This window comes from Furipterus horrens, unplaced genomic scaffold, assembly GCF_987537825.1.
Source record: "Furipterus horrens unplaced genomic scaffold, mFurHor1.1.pri manual_scaffold_1, whole genome shotgun sequence".
NCBI classification, from domain to species: domain Eukaryota; kingdom Metazoa; phylum Chordata; class Mammalia; order Chiroptera; family Furipteridae; genus Furipterus; species Furipterus horrens.
Genome location: NW_028327171.1, coordinates 47,845,850 through 47,862,761, shown reverse-complemented (window position 1 = coordinate 47,862,761; position 16,912 = coordinate 47,845,850). Strand labels below are relative to the sequence as shown.

The following is a 16,912-nucleotide window of genomic DNA, read 5'->3' as shown; positions in this document are numbered from 1 at the left end:
AACAGGCACGCTGGGCTCTGTCTCTAGCAGGCTGGGCTCGGTGGTGATGGCAGCATTCCAGACAGCTCCCTGCCGCCTCCTTTCAGAGGGGCACTGCGCTCCCAGCCCCACAGACTAAGCAGAATGTCTGCTCCTTACTTCACTCATTCCTCTGCTCATTCAGCGAGCATCTATGGAGCCCTATGGGGGAAGGGGTAGAAACAAAACAATGAACAAGACAGCACAGTCTTGCTCTCAGGTCTTGTGAAAGAACTTTCTAGAGCTTCAAGTTTTCAACCTTTTGGATAGGGGTGAGTTCTCAGTGCTGGCAGCACTCAAGCAGAGGATGACAGAGGCTCCAGGAGAATGGGCGGCTGACCTCCCAGAACCCTCCCAGAACCCTCCCAAGTGCAAGGTTTCATGAGGTTTTAAACTCCTGGAACACTGCCCCTGCTCCCTTCCTCCCCCTGCAAATACTATTACCCTTGGAAGGTGCCTGCAGGAGCTTAGAACCAGGGCTTTCTGTTGGAAGGCAAGGGCAGGCAGTCGCTGAAGAAGCAACAGTGGGTCCAGAAAGGGCAGAGACCCATCTTTCCTGCTGCTAAAACCATCATCATCCTTATTTATTTTTATTTTCTGCCTTAGGCCCCTCAGAAGAGATTTGAGGACTTTCTCCTGAGTGAGGATGAACCTGAAGAATGAAACAAAAATACTTAAACAAGCATTAAAGTTCTGGATAAAATGTTCCTATTGGGAAAACTGCATAAAGGATACACAGGAACTCTCTGTATTCTCTCTCTCTCTTTTTACATTTTAAACATTATATTCTTGTATAAATATGCAGAGTACAGAAAATCAAAAAAAAAAAAAGAAAAGAAATATTATTCGTAATTCCACTCTCTTGGTGGTGCTGGGTATGTGTTGTATTACTTCTTATAACTGAATACAAATCTACAACTACCTCAAAATAAAAAAGGTTAATTAAACTTCCTGAAAGTCCTTGATAATCAGGCTGTGAGTGTGTAAGGTGTTACTTTTAGGGGAAGGAGGATGATCACTGTGAGAGAACTGTAAACGACTTTTCCAACTTTCCTGTGAATCTGAAATTACTTCAAAAGAAGAAGTTTAATCGCAGGGATAGAGTGCTGGGTGAGGAATTAGTAGACGTTGACTTTCTATGTCACCTTGGGCAAGTCCTTCGTCCTCTCTGGCGCTCAGGTTCCTCATCTGTAAAATGAAGATGTTGAACAAGACAAGCTGCATGGGTAACGTCCTACCCCATCCGTGATCCAGTCTGTGGTCCTATATTTGTGCGACTCTCACTCTCGTCTCTTCACCTTTTCCCCAGACTGACCTCTGTTGCGTTGGTTGTGATTTCGGACGCTGAAATAAATCCGGCAGGCAGGATTATTGGCCAGTAACGAACGGAGGGCTGTGGCTCGCTCAGACCATCAGCGGAGAGCGGGAAGCCTCATCCTCTTTTTATTAGGGTTTCAAAAGTTACTAAAAATAGAACGGGGGATATGACATTCTAGCCAACAACAGGAGAATTTTACAAGTGAAAGAATTCTAACAGTAGCATTAATATGTAAAATACGGCCAGGGTAACTCCTGGTTTAGCTAGCACCTATCAAGGAAGCAAGGCAGATCCACTAATCCTCAAGGCCAGCTCCATTTTAAGACTTCATTAACAAGGAAGCAGATGGAGTACACAACAGAACCTGTTTTACCCAGGATTCCATGACTCAGTGGCCTCAACAGCCTAAAGCCGAAGGCGGAGACGAGAGTTGCTCATCGTCTCCTGAGTCACGGGATGCCACCTGGGTGGTGGGGCATGAGAATGCCCCTACCCAGAGATCTGTCTTCCTGCAACAGACCTCTCAGACTCCCAGTCTGTAATGTAGGGAAAAACAAAATTAACTTTAAAAAATTGTTAAATTAATTATGATGCCAAGTGCCTGCCCAGTACAAGGTGCTCCAAAAAAGTTGGATTCCTGCCTGTTTGCCCCGCCTTTCTTCAGAGCAGAGCTGTCAGAGTTCCGCTGCCCCTCCCCCTCCTTATCCCCTGACCCCTGACCCCTGAGCAGACACAAGTGCTCAACAGCAACTTGGGAGGTTCTAACTTAACTTGGCCAGAAGCTAAATGGACAGTACAGGTCCTCAGTGCTTTCCCTAGAATAGTGGTTTCCACACGCTGGACACATCCAAATTACCTGGGGAGCTGGTTCAACCACAGATTACCGGGCCCTTCCCCCACAGTTCTCTCTCCGCTGGTCTGGTGCAGGACTCAGAAACGTGCCTCTAGCAGGGTCCCAGGTTCTCTGCAAGCCTGGAGGACAGCTCCAGGCTCCACGTCCCAGAGGAAAAGCAGACTTGCCAGGCAGTTGGGCTCTCAGGGCTGGAGTCAAGGAGGAGAAGGAAATAAAGGTCTGGTGGAAGGTGACCGACGGGAGGAGGTCTGGGAGATCAGAGCAGGGACCCCCTCCCAGGGCGGTTAGAGGGAGGAGTTGCTGCTCCAGCGTTCCCTCCTTTTTCCTCCTTTCCCATCAGAAATGAAGCATTCTCTCTCACCCCACAACCCCCTTTCTCCCACCCCTGGGAAGGTCCCAGAGCCAGGGGAGGTCTGGGCTCAGGCTGAGGTGCGCGCTGTGAGGGCTGAGGGAGAGAAAAACAGAAATGCAGAAAAATTTTCAAAGCCCAGAACACAGAATCTGGGAGGGAGCTGGAAACTTAGTCAGTTCCAGACCGGTCCGTTAGGCAAATGTTCCTGGGTGGTTTGCGGGAACTGCGTAAGTAGGAGGTGCCCTATGGCTGTGTTTGTCAACACCCGTGGGCACCCTCAGACAGGGAGGTGGAAGATGGAGAAGAAGAGCTAACTTGTATTAAGTATTTAAGTTAGTTCCCAGCCCTGGGCTAAGCCCTGTATACATTTTATCTCCACGAGGCAGGCATTATCCCCCTTCACACCCAGTAAGTGTCCCCAAGTTATACAGGTACCCACACCTGCTGACGCCTGACTTCCACCCCCGTTCTCTCCACTGCTTGGAACTGCCTTATGACCTTCTGGGCTCTGTCACTCCCAACAAGGTGCATGACTTTGACCAAATAAATTTTTCGGAGCCACAGTTTCTCTGCCAGTAACAAAAGTTGTTGGCAAATATTCTCTAAAAGGTTTTAAGGAGCAGTGAGGTGAAAGTGCTTGGTGAAATGCAGGTTGCTGTGTGAGTCTCAACCACCCACCTAAAGGTTAACAGTAACGAACAAGGCCTTTGACATTCACAGGGTAGCCACTTAGAGTTCTTACGTTTGGTCTGGGCACCACTGGGTTAACATTTTCATCCTGTTTTAAATAAAACCATTATTCACTAGTGTAATTGATGTTTTAATATTACTAATTCCAAAACCATTACACCACGGAGCCAGAGTTTAAAAAGAATTTAATTCAGAACCAAAACATGCCCAGTGGCAATGTTGGTTTGATAAGTAATTCCTGTTTCAAATTCTAACTCGTTGCAAAATGATTTTTTTGGCATATTCCACTTTTTAGCATGTGATATAGATGTCTTCATTGTACCTCTGTATAGAGTCCTGAAATATTCAGTAAAACAATGACAATAATAAAAATCTTTTTCAGTTTTATAGCACCAAATGGTAGGCTGACCAATCACTCGTGTCCCTTCATTATAGATGAGGCAAGTTACAAAGGATGCTCAAGTGCTTAGAGCTCTGTCCATCCATCCAGGTAGCGTGGGTGCCGACTCGGTGCTCTTTGTGTTGTACCATAATGCTTACATAGAACACTGGAGAAAAAGGCATAGCAGCCCACCCAATACCATCAACCCAGCCCCACTGTAAATCAACCAACTCTTTTCTTTTTTTAAAAAAGATTTTATTTATTTATTTATTGAGAAAAGGGGGAAGGAGGGAGACAGAGAGGGAGAGAAATATTCTTGTGTGAGAGATTGGTTGCCTCTCATATGCCCCCAAAGAGGGACCTGGCCCACAACCCTGGCATGTTCCCTGACTAGGAATCAGACTGGCAACCCTTCGGTTCACAGGCCGGTGTTCAACCCACTGAGCCACATTAGCCAGGATCCAACTTTCTTTTCATATTAGTGTGTACTAGCCATGCACTGGGATATGTCCTGCTAGAATCAAGACCGTGTCAGAATTAGAAAGAGCCTTGGAGATTGTCTAAGGATTAATACAAGGTATAGATGTTCTGAGATATCAAGAGAACAGACTAAAAACACACTTCCAGAGGGACTGAGAGCCTCATCCCACCATCCTCATTACACAGGAATCTGAAGAAAAGGTGTTTATTCAGCCAGACCCAGAACTCCTGAGAGGAGAGGGTGCTGGGAGGCTTCCTGGAAGAGATGACAAATGAGACATTTAGAGAGTTTTTCAAGTATGTTTGCTCCATTTCTCCCTGACTCTCTAGGAAAATCCAAAATGATGTCCAGGAAAGGTGTTGTTGTTGTTGTTGTTGTTAATACTATTATATTACGGAGAATTGGGAATTGAGGTTCAGGAAAGAAAACTTATTTGCCACAGTTCACACCACCAGAAAGAGTAGTAAAGGCAGAACTAAGCCCAGATTTTCTGTTCCCCAACTCACTACTGGTTTAGCCATGTCCCTAAGGATATGTGGAAAAGACTCCTTTGTTGTTGTAAATTCCCATCCCAACAACCCCCAGTAGCTGATTTTATAGACCTTTTCTCAGGCTCTGGGAATGACTTTGGGCTGGCCTTGACTGACTAGCTGAGTTGTGGAGCTTTGCTGATTGCATTTTCTATAAGCATGTCTCTGGGGAGTTGTATGGATTCACAGGGCTTCAAGTCCTAGGAAGAGTCTGGAACGACTCTCAAATGACTTGATTTTTTTCTCAGTAGTTGGTATTTTAGTATGACAGACACTTCAGTTAGGCAAAGATTTTCTTGATATGTCACCAAAACATGCTCTAGAGAAGAAAAATGGATAAATTGTACTTCATTAAGATTAAAAACTTTTTCTCTGCAAAAGACATGAAGGTAAGAAAAAGACAAGCCACAGAGTAGGATAAAATATTTGCAAATCACACACCTGCTGGTGGATTTGTGTATATAAAGGGCTCAATATACATAAAGAACTCAACTAGAAAGCAATTAACACAATTTTTAAAATAGACAAAAGATTTAAATAGACACTTTATCAAAAAATATATATAAGTAACAAATAAACATATAAAATGCTCAAAATGATTAATGATTAGGAGAATGCAAATTAAAACCCAGTGAGATACCCCTAGATACATGTAACTGGCTAAAATTTTTTTAAAAACTGACCTGATTAAGCATTGCCAATAAAATGGCATAATTGGAACACACTCATTTAGACTATTGGTGGGAATGCAAAATTGGCACAATCACTTTGGTAAACTGGTTGACAGTGTCTTAAAACATTAGATGTATATCTTTCCTATAATCTAGCCATTTCACTCCTAGAGATGGACCTAAGAAAAATAAAAGCATAATTCCAAACCAAGATATGTACATGAATGTTCACAGCAGCTTTATTTGCAATAGGTGGAACCTGCGAACACCTCATGTGCTTATTACCAGATAAATGGATAACTACATTATGGCACATGATACATGCTACAACTTGGGTAAATCTCAAAGTAATTATGCTGAGTGAAAGAAGCCAGACAAAAATGAGTACATATTGTATGATTCTATTTGCATAAAATTATAGAAAGTGCAAACTCATATATACTAACAGAAAGCAAATCAGTTCTTCTCTAGCAAAGCAGGGGCAAGGTGGAATGAGGAGAGATTACAAAGAGATACAAGAAACTCTGAGGAATGATGGATATGTTTATTATTTTAATTATAATGATGGTTTCATAGCTGTATAGATATCTTAAAGTTTATCAGATGCTTTAAACTTATATAGCTTATTTGATATCAATTACACCTCAAAAAAAGCAAGTCTGAAAAATAAAATAGCATGAGCTACTGAGAAAGTAGATATACGCACAGGTAAAAGAAAAGTATTTCTTAAATGATGAATAAGAATAATTTCCTGATGCACTCTCTATGAAAAACAGTATGGAGTTCCTCAAAAATTTAAAAAGAAAACTACCTTATGACTCAGAGATTCCACTTCTGGGTATTTATCTGAAGATACCCAAAACACTAATTTGAAAAAAATGTATGTATCCTTTTGTTTATTGCAGCATTATTTAAATAGCCAAGATATGAAAGCAGCCTAAGCATCCATCAAGAGATAAATGGATTAAGAAGAAGTGGTACAAATATTTGATGGAATACTACTCAGCTATAAAAAAGAACGAAATCTTACCATTTGCAATAACATGGATGGACCTAAAAGGTATTATGCTAAGGGAAATAAGTCAGACAGAGAAAGACAAATACGATACGATTTCACTTAAGTCCAGAATCTAAAAAACAAAATCAATAAACAAACAAAACAGAAACAGACTCATGGATACAGAAAATAGGCTGATGGTTGGCAGAAGGGACGGGGGTTGGAGGAACTGGGTAAAAAAGGTGATGGGATGAAGAAGTACAAATTGGAAGTTACAGAATAGTCATAGGAATGTGTAATGCAGCATAGGAAATATAGTTGATAATATTTTGATGACTATGGTGACAGACGGGTACTAGACTCATTAAGGGATTATTTCATTAATTCGGGTGCTGTACACCCGAAACTAACACAAAGCAATACGGAAGGTAAACTGGAACTGAAAACTAAAATTTTAAATAAATAAAAAAATAAATAAGTAAATAAATAAACAAATTTGCCTGAGGCATAGCTAGCTTTCCCGAGAGCAGTGTGTGTGTGTGTGTGTGTGTGTGTGTGTGTGAAGAAGTATTTTTATTTTTTAAATCCTGCTTTTGAAAAGTTGTTGTCATCCAGGTTTGCTGTGTTGTGACAGCTGAAGTGTTTAAAATTGTCCTGCGGTTTGGCCCAAGAGTGTGGCCTGCCACAAGGCCCACATGCTCCACAGGCCCCTCAGCTTCAGCCAAGACCGCTCTGGGCCGGGGCTGGCTGGGAGGTCTTTCCTGCTCTTGTCCACACTGCTTCAGTTTCACTGCATGTTTCCTGAACCTGAGAGTGGTGTGAGAATCAGGAGGCCTGGGTACTTAGGTATCATTAGCTCCCTGATTATTCTCCAGCCTCTTACCAGCTCAGTTCCACCTCCCACACCGCTATCAAACATAGATTTTTAAAAACACTATCTGATCATGTTAATCTCCATTTTTAAATCATTTCATCTCCCCATTGCCTAAAAATTTAGTGGTTCTCAATCCTCTCAAGATTCTTGATCAGTGATAAACTTGCCGCATCTAGCCTGGCACATGGGCTCCTTGCAGTGTAACTGCTGCTTACTGTCCAGCTCTCTCCCCAGCACAGTCAGTGGTGCCAACACCGTCCTGCATCAGAATTCTGGGATTTCACTTTGCTTTCTCCCTTCTCCCTCGTTCCTCACTCTGAATCTATGTCCAGGTCCAGGATTTTGTCTTACAAAATTATATTTTGTCTTTGTCCAGTTGGTTCCATGTCCACTGCCATTACTCCACTCCTTCCAAGAGTCCTCACTCCTAGTCAGGGTTATGTTATGATTTTTCATGGGCTCTGGGCCCCTTCGTCTTTATGGACCCCTGATCCATAAAAAATAAAATAGAAATTATATTTTAGTGCTGCATTGTTACAGAGGCAAATATGATCCAGGCTAGATTCATTGTTATATATTTATTATTTTATGGGTTTTATTCTGATTTTAAAAGAAATTAAACATTTTCACGGGCCCCGAGCTCAGTGCCCACTGTGCCTGATGGACAAATGGGACTTAACCCTAACTACTACCACAGCCTCCTGGCTGGCCGCCCTGTTTCTCCTCCTCACATCCATTCTCCTGACAGTACCAGAAAGACCTTTTATCATTGTGAATTGGATTGTGCTGCTCCCTTGAGTAGACTCTGTGGCACTGAAGGCTTTGCATTGTTATAGATACAAATCAAGCTTTTCTCAATGACACCCCTCCAGATAGGTAACTGGTTGTTTTTCATATATCTCCTTCCACACTTTCCTCTATGATATATGGAAATATATTTACAAAATTTTATGGTATGTACTAAATATGTACTGTTGGGAGAACGTACTTTTTTTTTTTTTTTTCATTAAATAAGTGATATCCTAAGGTACAACTCATTCTTCAACATGCTCTTTTCACTCAACATTAAGTCTTGGAGGTAAGTCCATATTGATATTTATAGATCTTTCTCATTTCTGCTGAGTCTCCATATTTTGTAGTATACTCTGTTATATTTAGCCATTACTCTACTGAGGTACATTTTTCACCCTGACAAATAATACTGCAATGAGCATGCTTGCATGTATGTTTCTCTAAAATATATACCTTGAAGTAAGATTCTTGATTTATAAGATATGTCATTTTTAATTTACTAATCCTCCAGTTTACCCTTCAAGTGTTCATGCCAGTTTATATTCCAATATGCCTTGCATGAGTGTGCTGATTTCTTCATAATTTCACCAACACTAACCATCTCTGACATCCTCCAATAACTCTTCCTGAGGACCAGCAAATGGTAAGCTTTTCGAGTGTGAATATGTCTTCGCTTCAACTTCACTTACACAATCCTTTGATTGAGCATAGAATGAGAGGTTTAAGGGATTTTTCTTTTGCACGTAAGATATTCTCTATTCCCCTCTCCTTTCCAGGTGGCTGAAGAGAAATCTGAATCTTAATCTAATTTTCATTCTTTTCCTTTGGTAATTTTTAAGATTTTAATTTTATCCTTAATATGCTGAAATTTCACTATAAGGAATCTAGGTATAATTTTATGCATGCATCCCACTTGGGACTTGGTAGGTCCTTTTAGTCTGAGAATTATGTCTTTTCTCAATTCGGGAAAAACTGAGACCAAATTTTTTTCCAAGATCACTTCCTTTCCCTTATCTTTAGTTTTTAATAAAAGTGCTATTAGACATATGTAGTACCTTCTGAATCTATACTTCCTTTATTTTTTATACTTCTGATCACTTTATCTGAGGAAATTCTTTAGCTTAATTTTCCAAATGGTTAATTAATTCAGCATTGGGGTCATTTTACTGTTCATGCTTATGTTTGCATTTTATTTTTAATTTTGATAATTATATTTAACATAATAATATTTACTAAATTATATTTTATAAATGAAAAGTTGTTTCAATTTTACTAATTATTCAATGGTTTCTTTTTGCATTTTAACCTGTTGTTGTTTCCAATCTTCCTCCTCTTCTTGTTTCATAGATGAGATTTTTTCCTGTAGCTTTCTGGAGATAGTTTACTTTAAACTCCTATTCTTATGGTTCTACTAACTCTACCTCCTCTATGAAATTTCTTCTCTTATTGAATTTACTATCTCTTTTCCATATAGAAGTTTTTTAAAAAATTGTTAATTCTTGTTTGACAGCCTTGCTGTGGGTGGTTCATCCTCCTTCTCCAGTAACTTCATGCTACAGCCCAGTCAGCTTCCAGCTTCCTAGTGGGACCATGAGGGCTTCCTACATGGTCAAGCTGGGTTCCCGTTGTAGTCTCAGCTCACTGTTATAAACAGCTTCTCATCTACTGCCCTCCTTTTACGGATTTTCTCATTTTCTCATCCACAGATATTCTTTTTCTTGATTCTGAGTGATGCTATTCATTTATTAATCTCATTTCTATGTTTTTCTTATTATTTCTATGAACTGGATATAGAAATGGGGAATTTCCACATGTGTTGAAATCTAGGTAATACAGTCCATCGTTTGAAAAACACCAACTCTTCACTAGCTTACTTACACTCATTCTGTTCTACTTAAATACATCACTGTGACTCGCTGACTGCTTTGTATAAATTAGGCCATCCTATTAGTCTCTCTCATAGAACTTTGTTCTCCTCTTACATAGCACTCATCGCAATTTGCAATTACAGATTCAATTGTGTGTTTTACCTGTCTTGAGGATGATATGGATTTAAAAAAATTATTTAAACATCTCTTCCGGCCAAGATGGAGGCTTAGACGGACACGCTAGGTCTCCCTCTACAACTAGAGAGGAATACAACTACTTCAAAACAAAGGATAACTAGAAATTCCAGAAAATAAAACTACACGGAAGTCCAACATATGAAGTTATAAACCAGCGGTGCCATTTGGGCAGGTAAGAGTTAAAGAGGGCAGTGCTGTTTGCGGTCGCACCTGGACAACGGCGGGCGGCGAGGAATCCCGGATCCGTCAAGCCCCTGGCGGTGCGCGACCCCGGCGAGGAATCCCGGCTGCGGCCAAGACCCTGCCGGTGCGCGACTCCGGCGCTGGGGAGAGCGGCCACCGCATCGCCTTGAACAGTGAGGCCCAGGGGGGTGGGAGGACGGATCCCGGTCTCCTAGCTGAATAACTGTGTGAATCCATCTTGGACCCCCGCCCCCAAAGAAAGCACCACAGGGCTGCGAAATAGGTCGCGGACAGGCAGGCGCCGGTCGCTGATTTGTGACGAGTACACAGGCACTGTCCCCCCTACAGCCGGCCCAAGAAAACAAAACGCATCTGTCAAAATGAGGCAGACAACTATAGAAATCCTGGTGACACAACTCACCAGACAGCAGATAGAGAACCTGACAGATGAACAGATAAGAAACCTGTCAGAGGCTCAGTTCTGGGCCATTGTTAACAGATGGCTTACAGAATTCACAAAAGAGCAGGAAAAAGATATGAAAGAAGCGAAAAACTTTCATAACGAAAGGAACAAAACCGCATACGAGACAGAAGGAAAGGAAATAAAATCCAGAGTTCATTTCAACAAACTGGAATATGGAGAAGGAACAAGCAGTCAACCAATGCAGCGAGAGGAAATGGGAAGCAACAATGAAAGGATCAGAAACCTCTGGGACAGCTATAAAAGGCCCAACATAAGAATCATTGGTTTGCCAGAGAATGAGGAAGATGAACTAGAACTTGAAAAATTGAGTGAAAATATAATAAAGGAGAACTTCCCAGACTTGGGGAAGGGAATAGACCTGCAGGTCCAGGAAGCAAGGAGAGTTCCCAAGAGACTGGACCCAGGGAGAACCACTCCAAGACACATTATAATCAAAATGTCAAAAGTTAAAGATAAAGAGAGAATCTTAAAAGCAGCAAGAGAGAAGAAAAGAATTATGTACAAAGGGGTCCCAATTAGACTATCAGCTGACTTCTCAAGGGAAACCCTACAGGCAAGAAGAGACTGGCAAGAAATATTGAAAGTAATGAAAATCCAAAACCTACAACCACGAATACTCTACCCAGCGAAATTGTCATTCAGAATAGAAGGACAGAGAAAGTGTTTCCAGGACAAAATAAAACTGAAAGAGTTCATTAGATCCAAACCACTGTTATATGAGATGTTAAAGGGACTGGTTTAAAAAAAAAAACAGAAGCTAGGGAGATGAAACAAAGGCAAACTAAATAGGCAACGAGAGTGGAAGAGGAACTGTGGGTACGGGAAGCATATTGGGGGGAGGTCAACAGGGAGGGGGAATGGGGAAAGGGAGGGAGATGATATAGGAATTGGGGATCAAGGTAGGAGGGAATGGAATAGACGGAGAGAGGTTGGGAGGAACTGTATGCACAACTAATGGACATAATCTAAAAGGGGGGGACAACTGGAGGGAGGGGGGCCACCGGGTGGAGGAGAGCAGAGGGAAGGGAAATTGGCACAAATGTAATATTTTAATCAATAAAACACATTAAATCTGAAAAAAAAACAAAAAAAAATTATTTAAACATCTATGTATTTAAAATTTATTCATTGATTCCAAAATATAAAAATATTGTTCAGACCCCTGAATTATTCTAGAGAAAGAATAACACAAGTAGACAAGTATTTGCTGTATAATTTGGTACATGCAATAATTTAAAGTATGTGTAAGGAACAAAGTAGTGTATACTTCTATGTTGGCTGATCATGGAAGATTTCCCAGAGAAGCTGACATTTGAACATGATTTCAAAGGTTAAATAAGAGGAAGTTCTACAGCTAGATGTCGGCAGCCGTCCGTCTCGAGAGACGATGGTGTAGCTTCTTAAGAGTCTATCTGCACCGCCGAGAATGGCTGTGCAGTCCGACTCGGGAGTGACACGGTATCTGTCTCCTCCCGTGTTGAATCGACATCTTGCGATGACGCTGGAGTGTCCTCTCCAGTGAAGCTGAAGCTACAGAGCCTCGAGAGATGATGGTGTAGCTTCTTAAGAGTCTATCTGCACCGCCAAGAATGGCTATGCAGTCCGACTCGGGAGTGACACGGTATCTGTCTCCTCCCGTGTTGAATCGACATCTTGCGATGACGCTGGAGTGTCCTCTCCAGTGAAGCTGAAGATACAGAGCCTGGGCAGGGTGATATGGAGGGTCTGCTGTTGCCCATGCAGCAGACCCCCCCTCTCTTCGCAGCTGAAGGATCCAAGGGAAAGACGGAGTCAATACAGCTTGGCTTCAGGTGCGCCGCAGGAGTTGCCGGTGTTGACTACAACGTCAAACCGCCTTAGGGACTCCAGCTCCGGATTTTCTGTCGGGGTTTACTCCCTTAGCCTTTCTCCTGAAGAGGTATGCCGCAAGGCAGCGGAGGTTTTTTAGAATCAGAGTTTTCCTTCTCTGATGTGCCCTGACTGGAAGATCGAACCAGCGACACTTAGCTCGCAGGCCGACGCTCAATCCACTGAGCCAAACCAGCCAGGGATCCAGGTATGTAAGTGCATGATGGCATCTGGAATGCACAACTAGTTTGATACCAGCTGTAGACATTAAAGTGTATGTCAAAGTGTACCGGTTGTGGGAGAGGATATAGAGGTAAAAGAGTAGTCCCATGGAACATAATTGTGTTAGTCAGAATAAGCTAGTTTATCTGCAGTAACAAACAATACCAAAAGCTCAGTGGCTTCACACAGCAGTTCTCTCTAATTTATACAAAGTCTCCCATGGTCCCAGGCAAATCTTCAGGGCAGCTGTTCACCACATGTTGGCTCAGCACTGCAGGCTAGTTCAATCTCATAACATCTCAAGTCAACATGATTCAGGTTCAGATGCTATTCTAAGACATTTTAATTTTATTCTATAAACAAAGGAGCACTCTGGAAAGTCTGACAAAGAAAGAGAAATAATAAGACTTATATTTTTATTAGAGTGGGACTGAAGGCAGAGAAACCAATTAGCAGATTATTGAAAGAATCAAGTGAGACCTAATGAAGCTCTCCACAAACACAAGGGCATGGGGAATGGAAGCTATGTATGATGATGGATGTGACAGATACTTCTATGTACACAATAGGACATTGATTAATGGCATGGGAGAAGAAAGAGAAAACACAAATCAGGATGACACTCAAATATGTGGCTTTGGTGTCTGATTTGATCATAATTCATGAATGAATACAGTTGTTAGAGGAAAGTGAGCAGGTTGGGAAAGAAAAGACAACAACCTCTATTCATTGTAACCTTCAGATGAAGGTAGGCGTAGACATTCAATTTGTGGGTGAGAAATTTTGGGGAGGTTTTCTTTAAAGTATATTTTATTGATTATGTTGTTACAATTATCCCAATTTCTTTGCCCTTTGCTCCCCTCTGCCGAGTACTCCCCTTCCCTCTAGCAATCCCAACCCCCTTAGTTCATGTCCATGGGTCGTGCATATAAGTCCTTTGGCTTCACCCTTTCCTATGTTATTCTTAACTTCCCCCTATCTACTTTATACCAACCAATTATGCTTCTTAATCCCTGCACTATTTCCCCATTTATCCCCCCTTCTCCTTCCCAGCTGATAATCCTCAAAATGATCTCCATACCTATGATTCTGTTTCTATTCTGGTTTGCTTAGTTTGTTTTCAGTTTTTAGGTTCTGTTGTTGATAGTTGTGAGTTTGTTGTCATTTTAATGTTCATAGTGCTGATCTTCTTTTTCTTAAATAAGTACCTTTAACGTTTCATATAATAATGGCTTGGTGATGATGAACTCCTTTAGCTTTACCTTCTCTGGGAAGCACTTTATCTGCCCTCCCATTCTAAATTATAGCTTTGCTGGATAGAGTAGTCTTGGTTGTGGGTCCTTGCTTTTCAACACATTGAATACTTCTTGCCAGTCCTTTCTTGCCTGCAAGGTTTATCTTGCGAAATCAGCTGATAATCTTATAGGAACCCTTTTGTAGGTAACTCTCTGCTTTTCTCTTACTGCTTTTAAGATTCTCTCTTTATCTTGAACCTTTGGCATTTTCATTATGATGTGTCTTGCTGTGGCTCTCTTTGGGTCTAGCTTATTTGGGACTATCAGTGCTTCCTGGACTTGTATGTCTATTTCCTTCACCAAATTTTGGAAGTTTTCCTTCATTATTTTTTCACATAAGCTTTCAATTTCTTGCTTTTCCCCTTCTCCTTCTGGCATCGCTAGAATTCAGATGTCGGCACGCTTAAAGTTGTCCCAGAGGTTTCTAAGCTTCCCCTCATTTCTATGAATTCTTGCTTCTTCACTATGTACTAGTTGACTGTTTATTTCTTCCTTACGTTCCAAATCATTGATTTGAACCCTGGTTTTCTTCTCTTCACCATTGGTTTTGTGTGGATTTCCTTCATTTTATTTAGCATAGCCTTCACTTATTCCTTTATGCATTTCCCATATTTAAGCATATCTGTCAAGTCTGTGGGCATCTTTATCACCAGTGTTTTGAACTCTATGTCTGTTTGGTTGGCTATCTCCTTGTCACTTAGTTCTCCCACTGGAACTTTGATCTGTTCCCCCTTTTGTGCCATACTTCTCTGTCTCCTTATCTTGACAGGCTCCTGTGATTATTACCCTTTGTTTCTCAGGTAGAGTTGTCACACCTGATAGGCTGTAAGGGGTGGAGCCTTAGGTATTCATCAGTACAGGTCAACCAGTTTCACCACGTTGTGGCACTGTGTGTGAGGTAAGGGTCTGAGAGGGAACAATGCCACTTGATCAGCACTTGCCCCTTTTCCAGGCACTTCTCTCACTTCCCATATGTGACTGGTGCCCCTTTAGCTCTTGCCCTGGCTGTTGTTCCCAGAGTAGGTGGGTCTGCAGACATTCTAGGACCGTAGGGGCCCTTTAAATAAATGGACTCTGCTGAGAGACCTGCAGTTTCTTCCTCCAGCCCAACCCCCACTGGTTTGCATAGTCAGAAGCAATGAGGCTTTATTTTCCCCAGTGCTGAAACTGTGAGCTGTGTGGTCCGGTCTGGGGCTGGCAGAGCTCCCCAGGTGTCCCTCCTGACTTTTAAAAATGTATGACTGTGCTTTCCACTGGCCTGCCGCTGCCACTGCCACCACCACACTGCTTCCTCTCTGCCCTGGCTCCGCCCCTCTCACCCGTCTGGATGAGTATTTCTTCTTTATATTTTTGTGTGTTGGACTTCCAGGCAGCATGATTTTCTGGAACTTCTGGCTGTCTCTAGTTTTGAGATAGTTATATTCCTTCTTAGTTGTGGAGGAAGACGCAGCATGTCTATCTAGGTCTCCATCTTGGCTGGAAGTCCCTCTGAGACTTTAAGTTAAAGATCGATTTGTAAGTGATCAGTATGTAACATTATTTAAAACTATAGTGGTAGAGTATATGAGAAATATTCAGAAAGAATTATTAAAACTGAGCTTCTGAGATTTCTTGCCTCAGAAGGGCTATCAAAGCCCTGAAATTACATGCCAAGCTTTAAGAATATATCATATTTAAATTTTTTTGGAAGAAAGCCCCTTTCACAAATGTTTAATAAGGTCTTACTAAGTGCAAGTTAAAGACTCTATTCTTAGTACAAGGAATAGAGCAGTAAATAAAAAACTCAAAAATATTTGTCCACTTGGAGACTAAGTTATTCTAATGGGGGGAAAGCAAGCGACAAATAAATAAATAATTCAAATAAATAGTACCTTACGTGGTGATTAGTGCCATGAAGAAAAATGAAACAAGATAGGGATATAATAACTGTGGGAGGGACTAGAATTAGTAGAACAGAGTGGCTAGATAGGACCTCACTGAAAAGAGGACATATTTTGAAAGTACTGAAGAATATGAGGGAGCGAGCTCTGAGCCTTTATTGGGGATATTCCAAACAGAATATAGCCTTCATCAGATTCTCAGTAATTGACCAGAAAGATGAAGAACCATTCCTCTGAAGTAAGAAGAGAGCCAAGAAAGTAGAGAAAGAATAATCTATTAGGGAATGCTGGTGATTGGTTGAAGGATTCAGAAAAGATATAAAGCCAAGAGGATCTGATTAACTGGATGAAAATGAAGTGATGTCAAATGACTGGATGTCTTGGCAAGGTTGAAGTCTAGATATTAGATTATTGAAGGAGTCAAATACCTAGAAAGATAGGAGATGGTCGTCAGAGAATAGGGTGTTATGGGCTTCAGATGTCAGAGGTGGATGTGGCTATGGGTATAGTATATGGCTAAAGTGAAGTGGGAAAAGTCATTGAGGATGAGAAGGTCAGGGATTGTTGCCTCGTCAACCCCATCCATGGTTTCATTTACTTGATCCATAAGGCCTTAGCATCTGGGGAACCTCTAAGAGAAAGGAGATTGAATATGAATGGATAGCAACTATAATTAATATAAAATGGATTTAGATGAGCAAAGGTAAGGGAGGTGAATGTGATATGTTTAGTTTTCTATGGCTGCCACAGACTATGTCACTTAAATTGCAGGAGTTTATATTCTTACAGTTCTGGAGGCTAAAAGTCTAAGATCAAGGTGTTGGCAGGTTTGGTTTCTCTTGAGACCTCTCTCCTGGGCTCACAGATGGCTGCCTTCTTGCTGTGTCTTCACGCGGTCATTCCTCTGTGTTGTCTGCGTCCTAATCTCTTCCTGTGAGGATATCAGTCATATTGGATTAGGGCCCACTCTAAGAAT

General features: G+C 41.5%; 1 long non-coding RNA gene across 1 annotated transcript; it reads right to left on the bottom strand.

Moving 5' to 3' along the window:
• Nucleotides 1-912: 912 nt before the first annotated feature.
• LOC150021056 (uncharacterized) lies at nt 913-2,412 on the bottom strand. The gene is made up of 3 exons (XR_016511760.1): nt 2,193-2,412; nt 1,857-1,872; nt 913-1,333 (listed from the first exon to the last, which is right to left on the bottom strand). It is a non-coding gene; the product is annotated as an uncharacterized LOC150021056 (long non-coding RNA).
• Between the last annotated feature and the right edge of the window lie 14,500 nt (nt 2,413-16,912).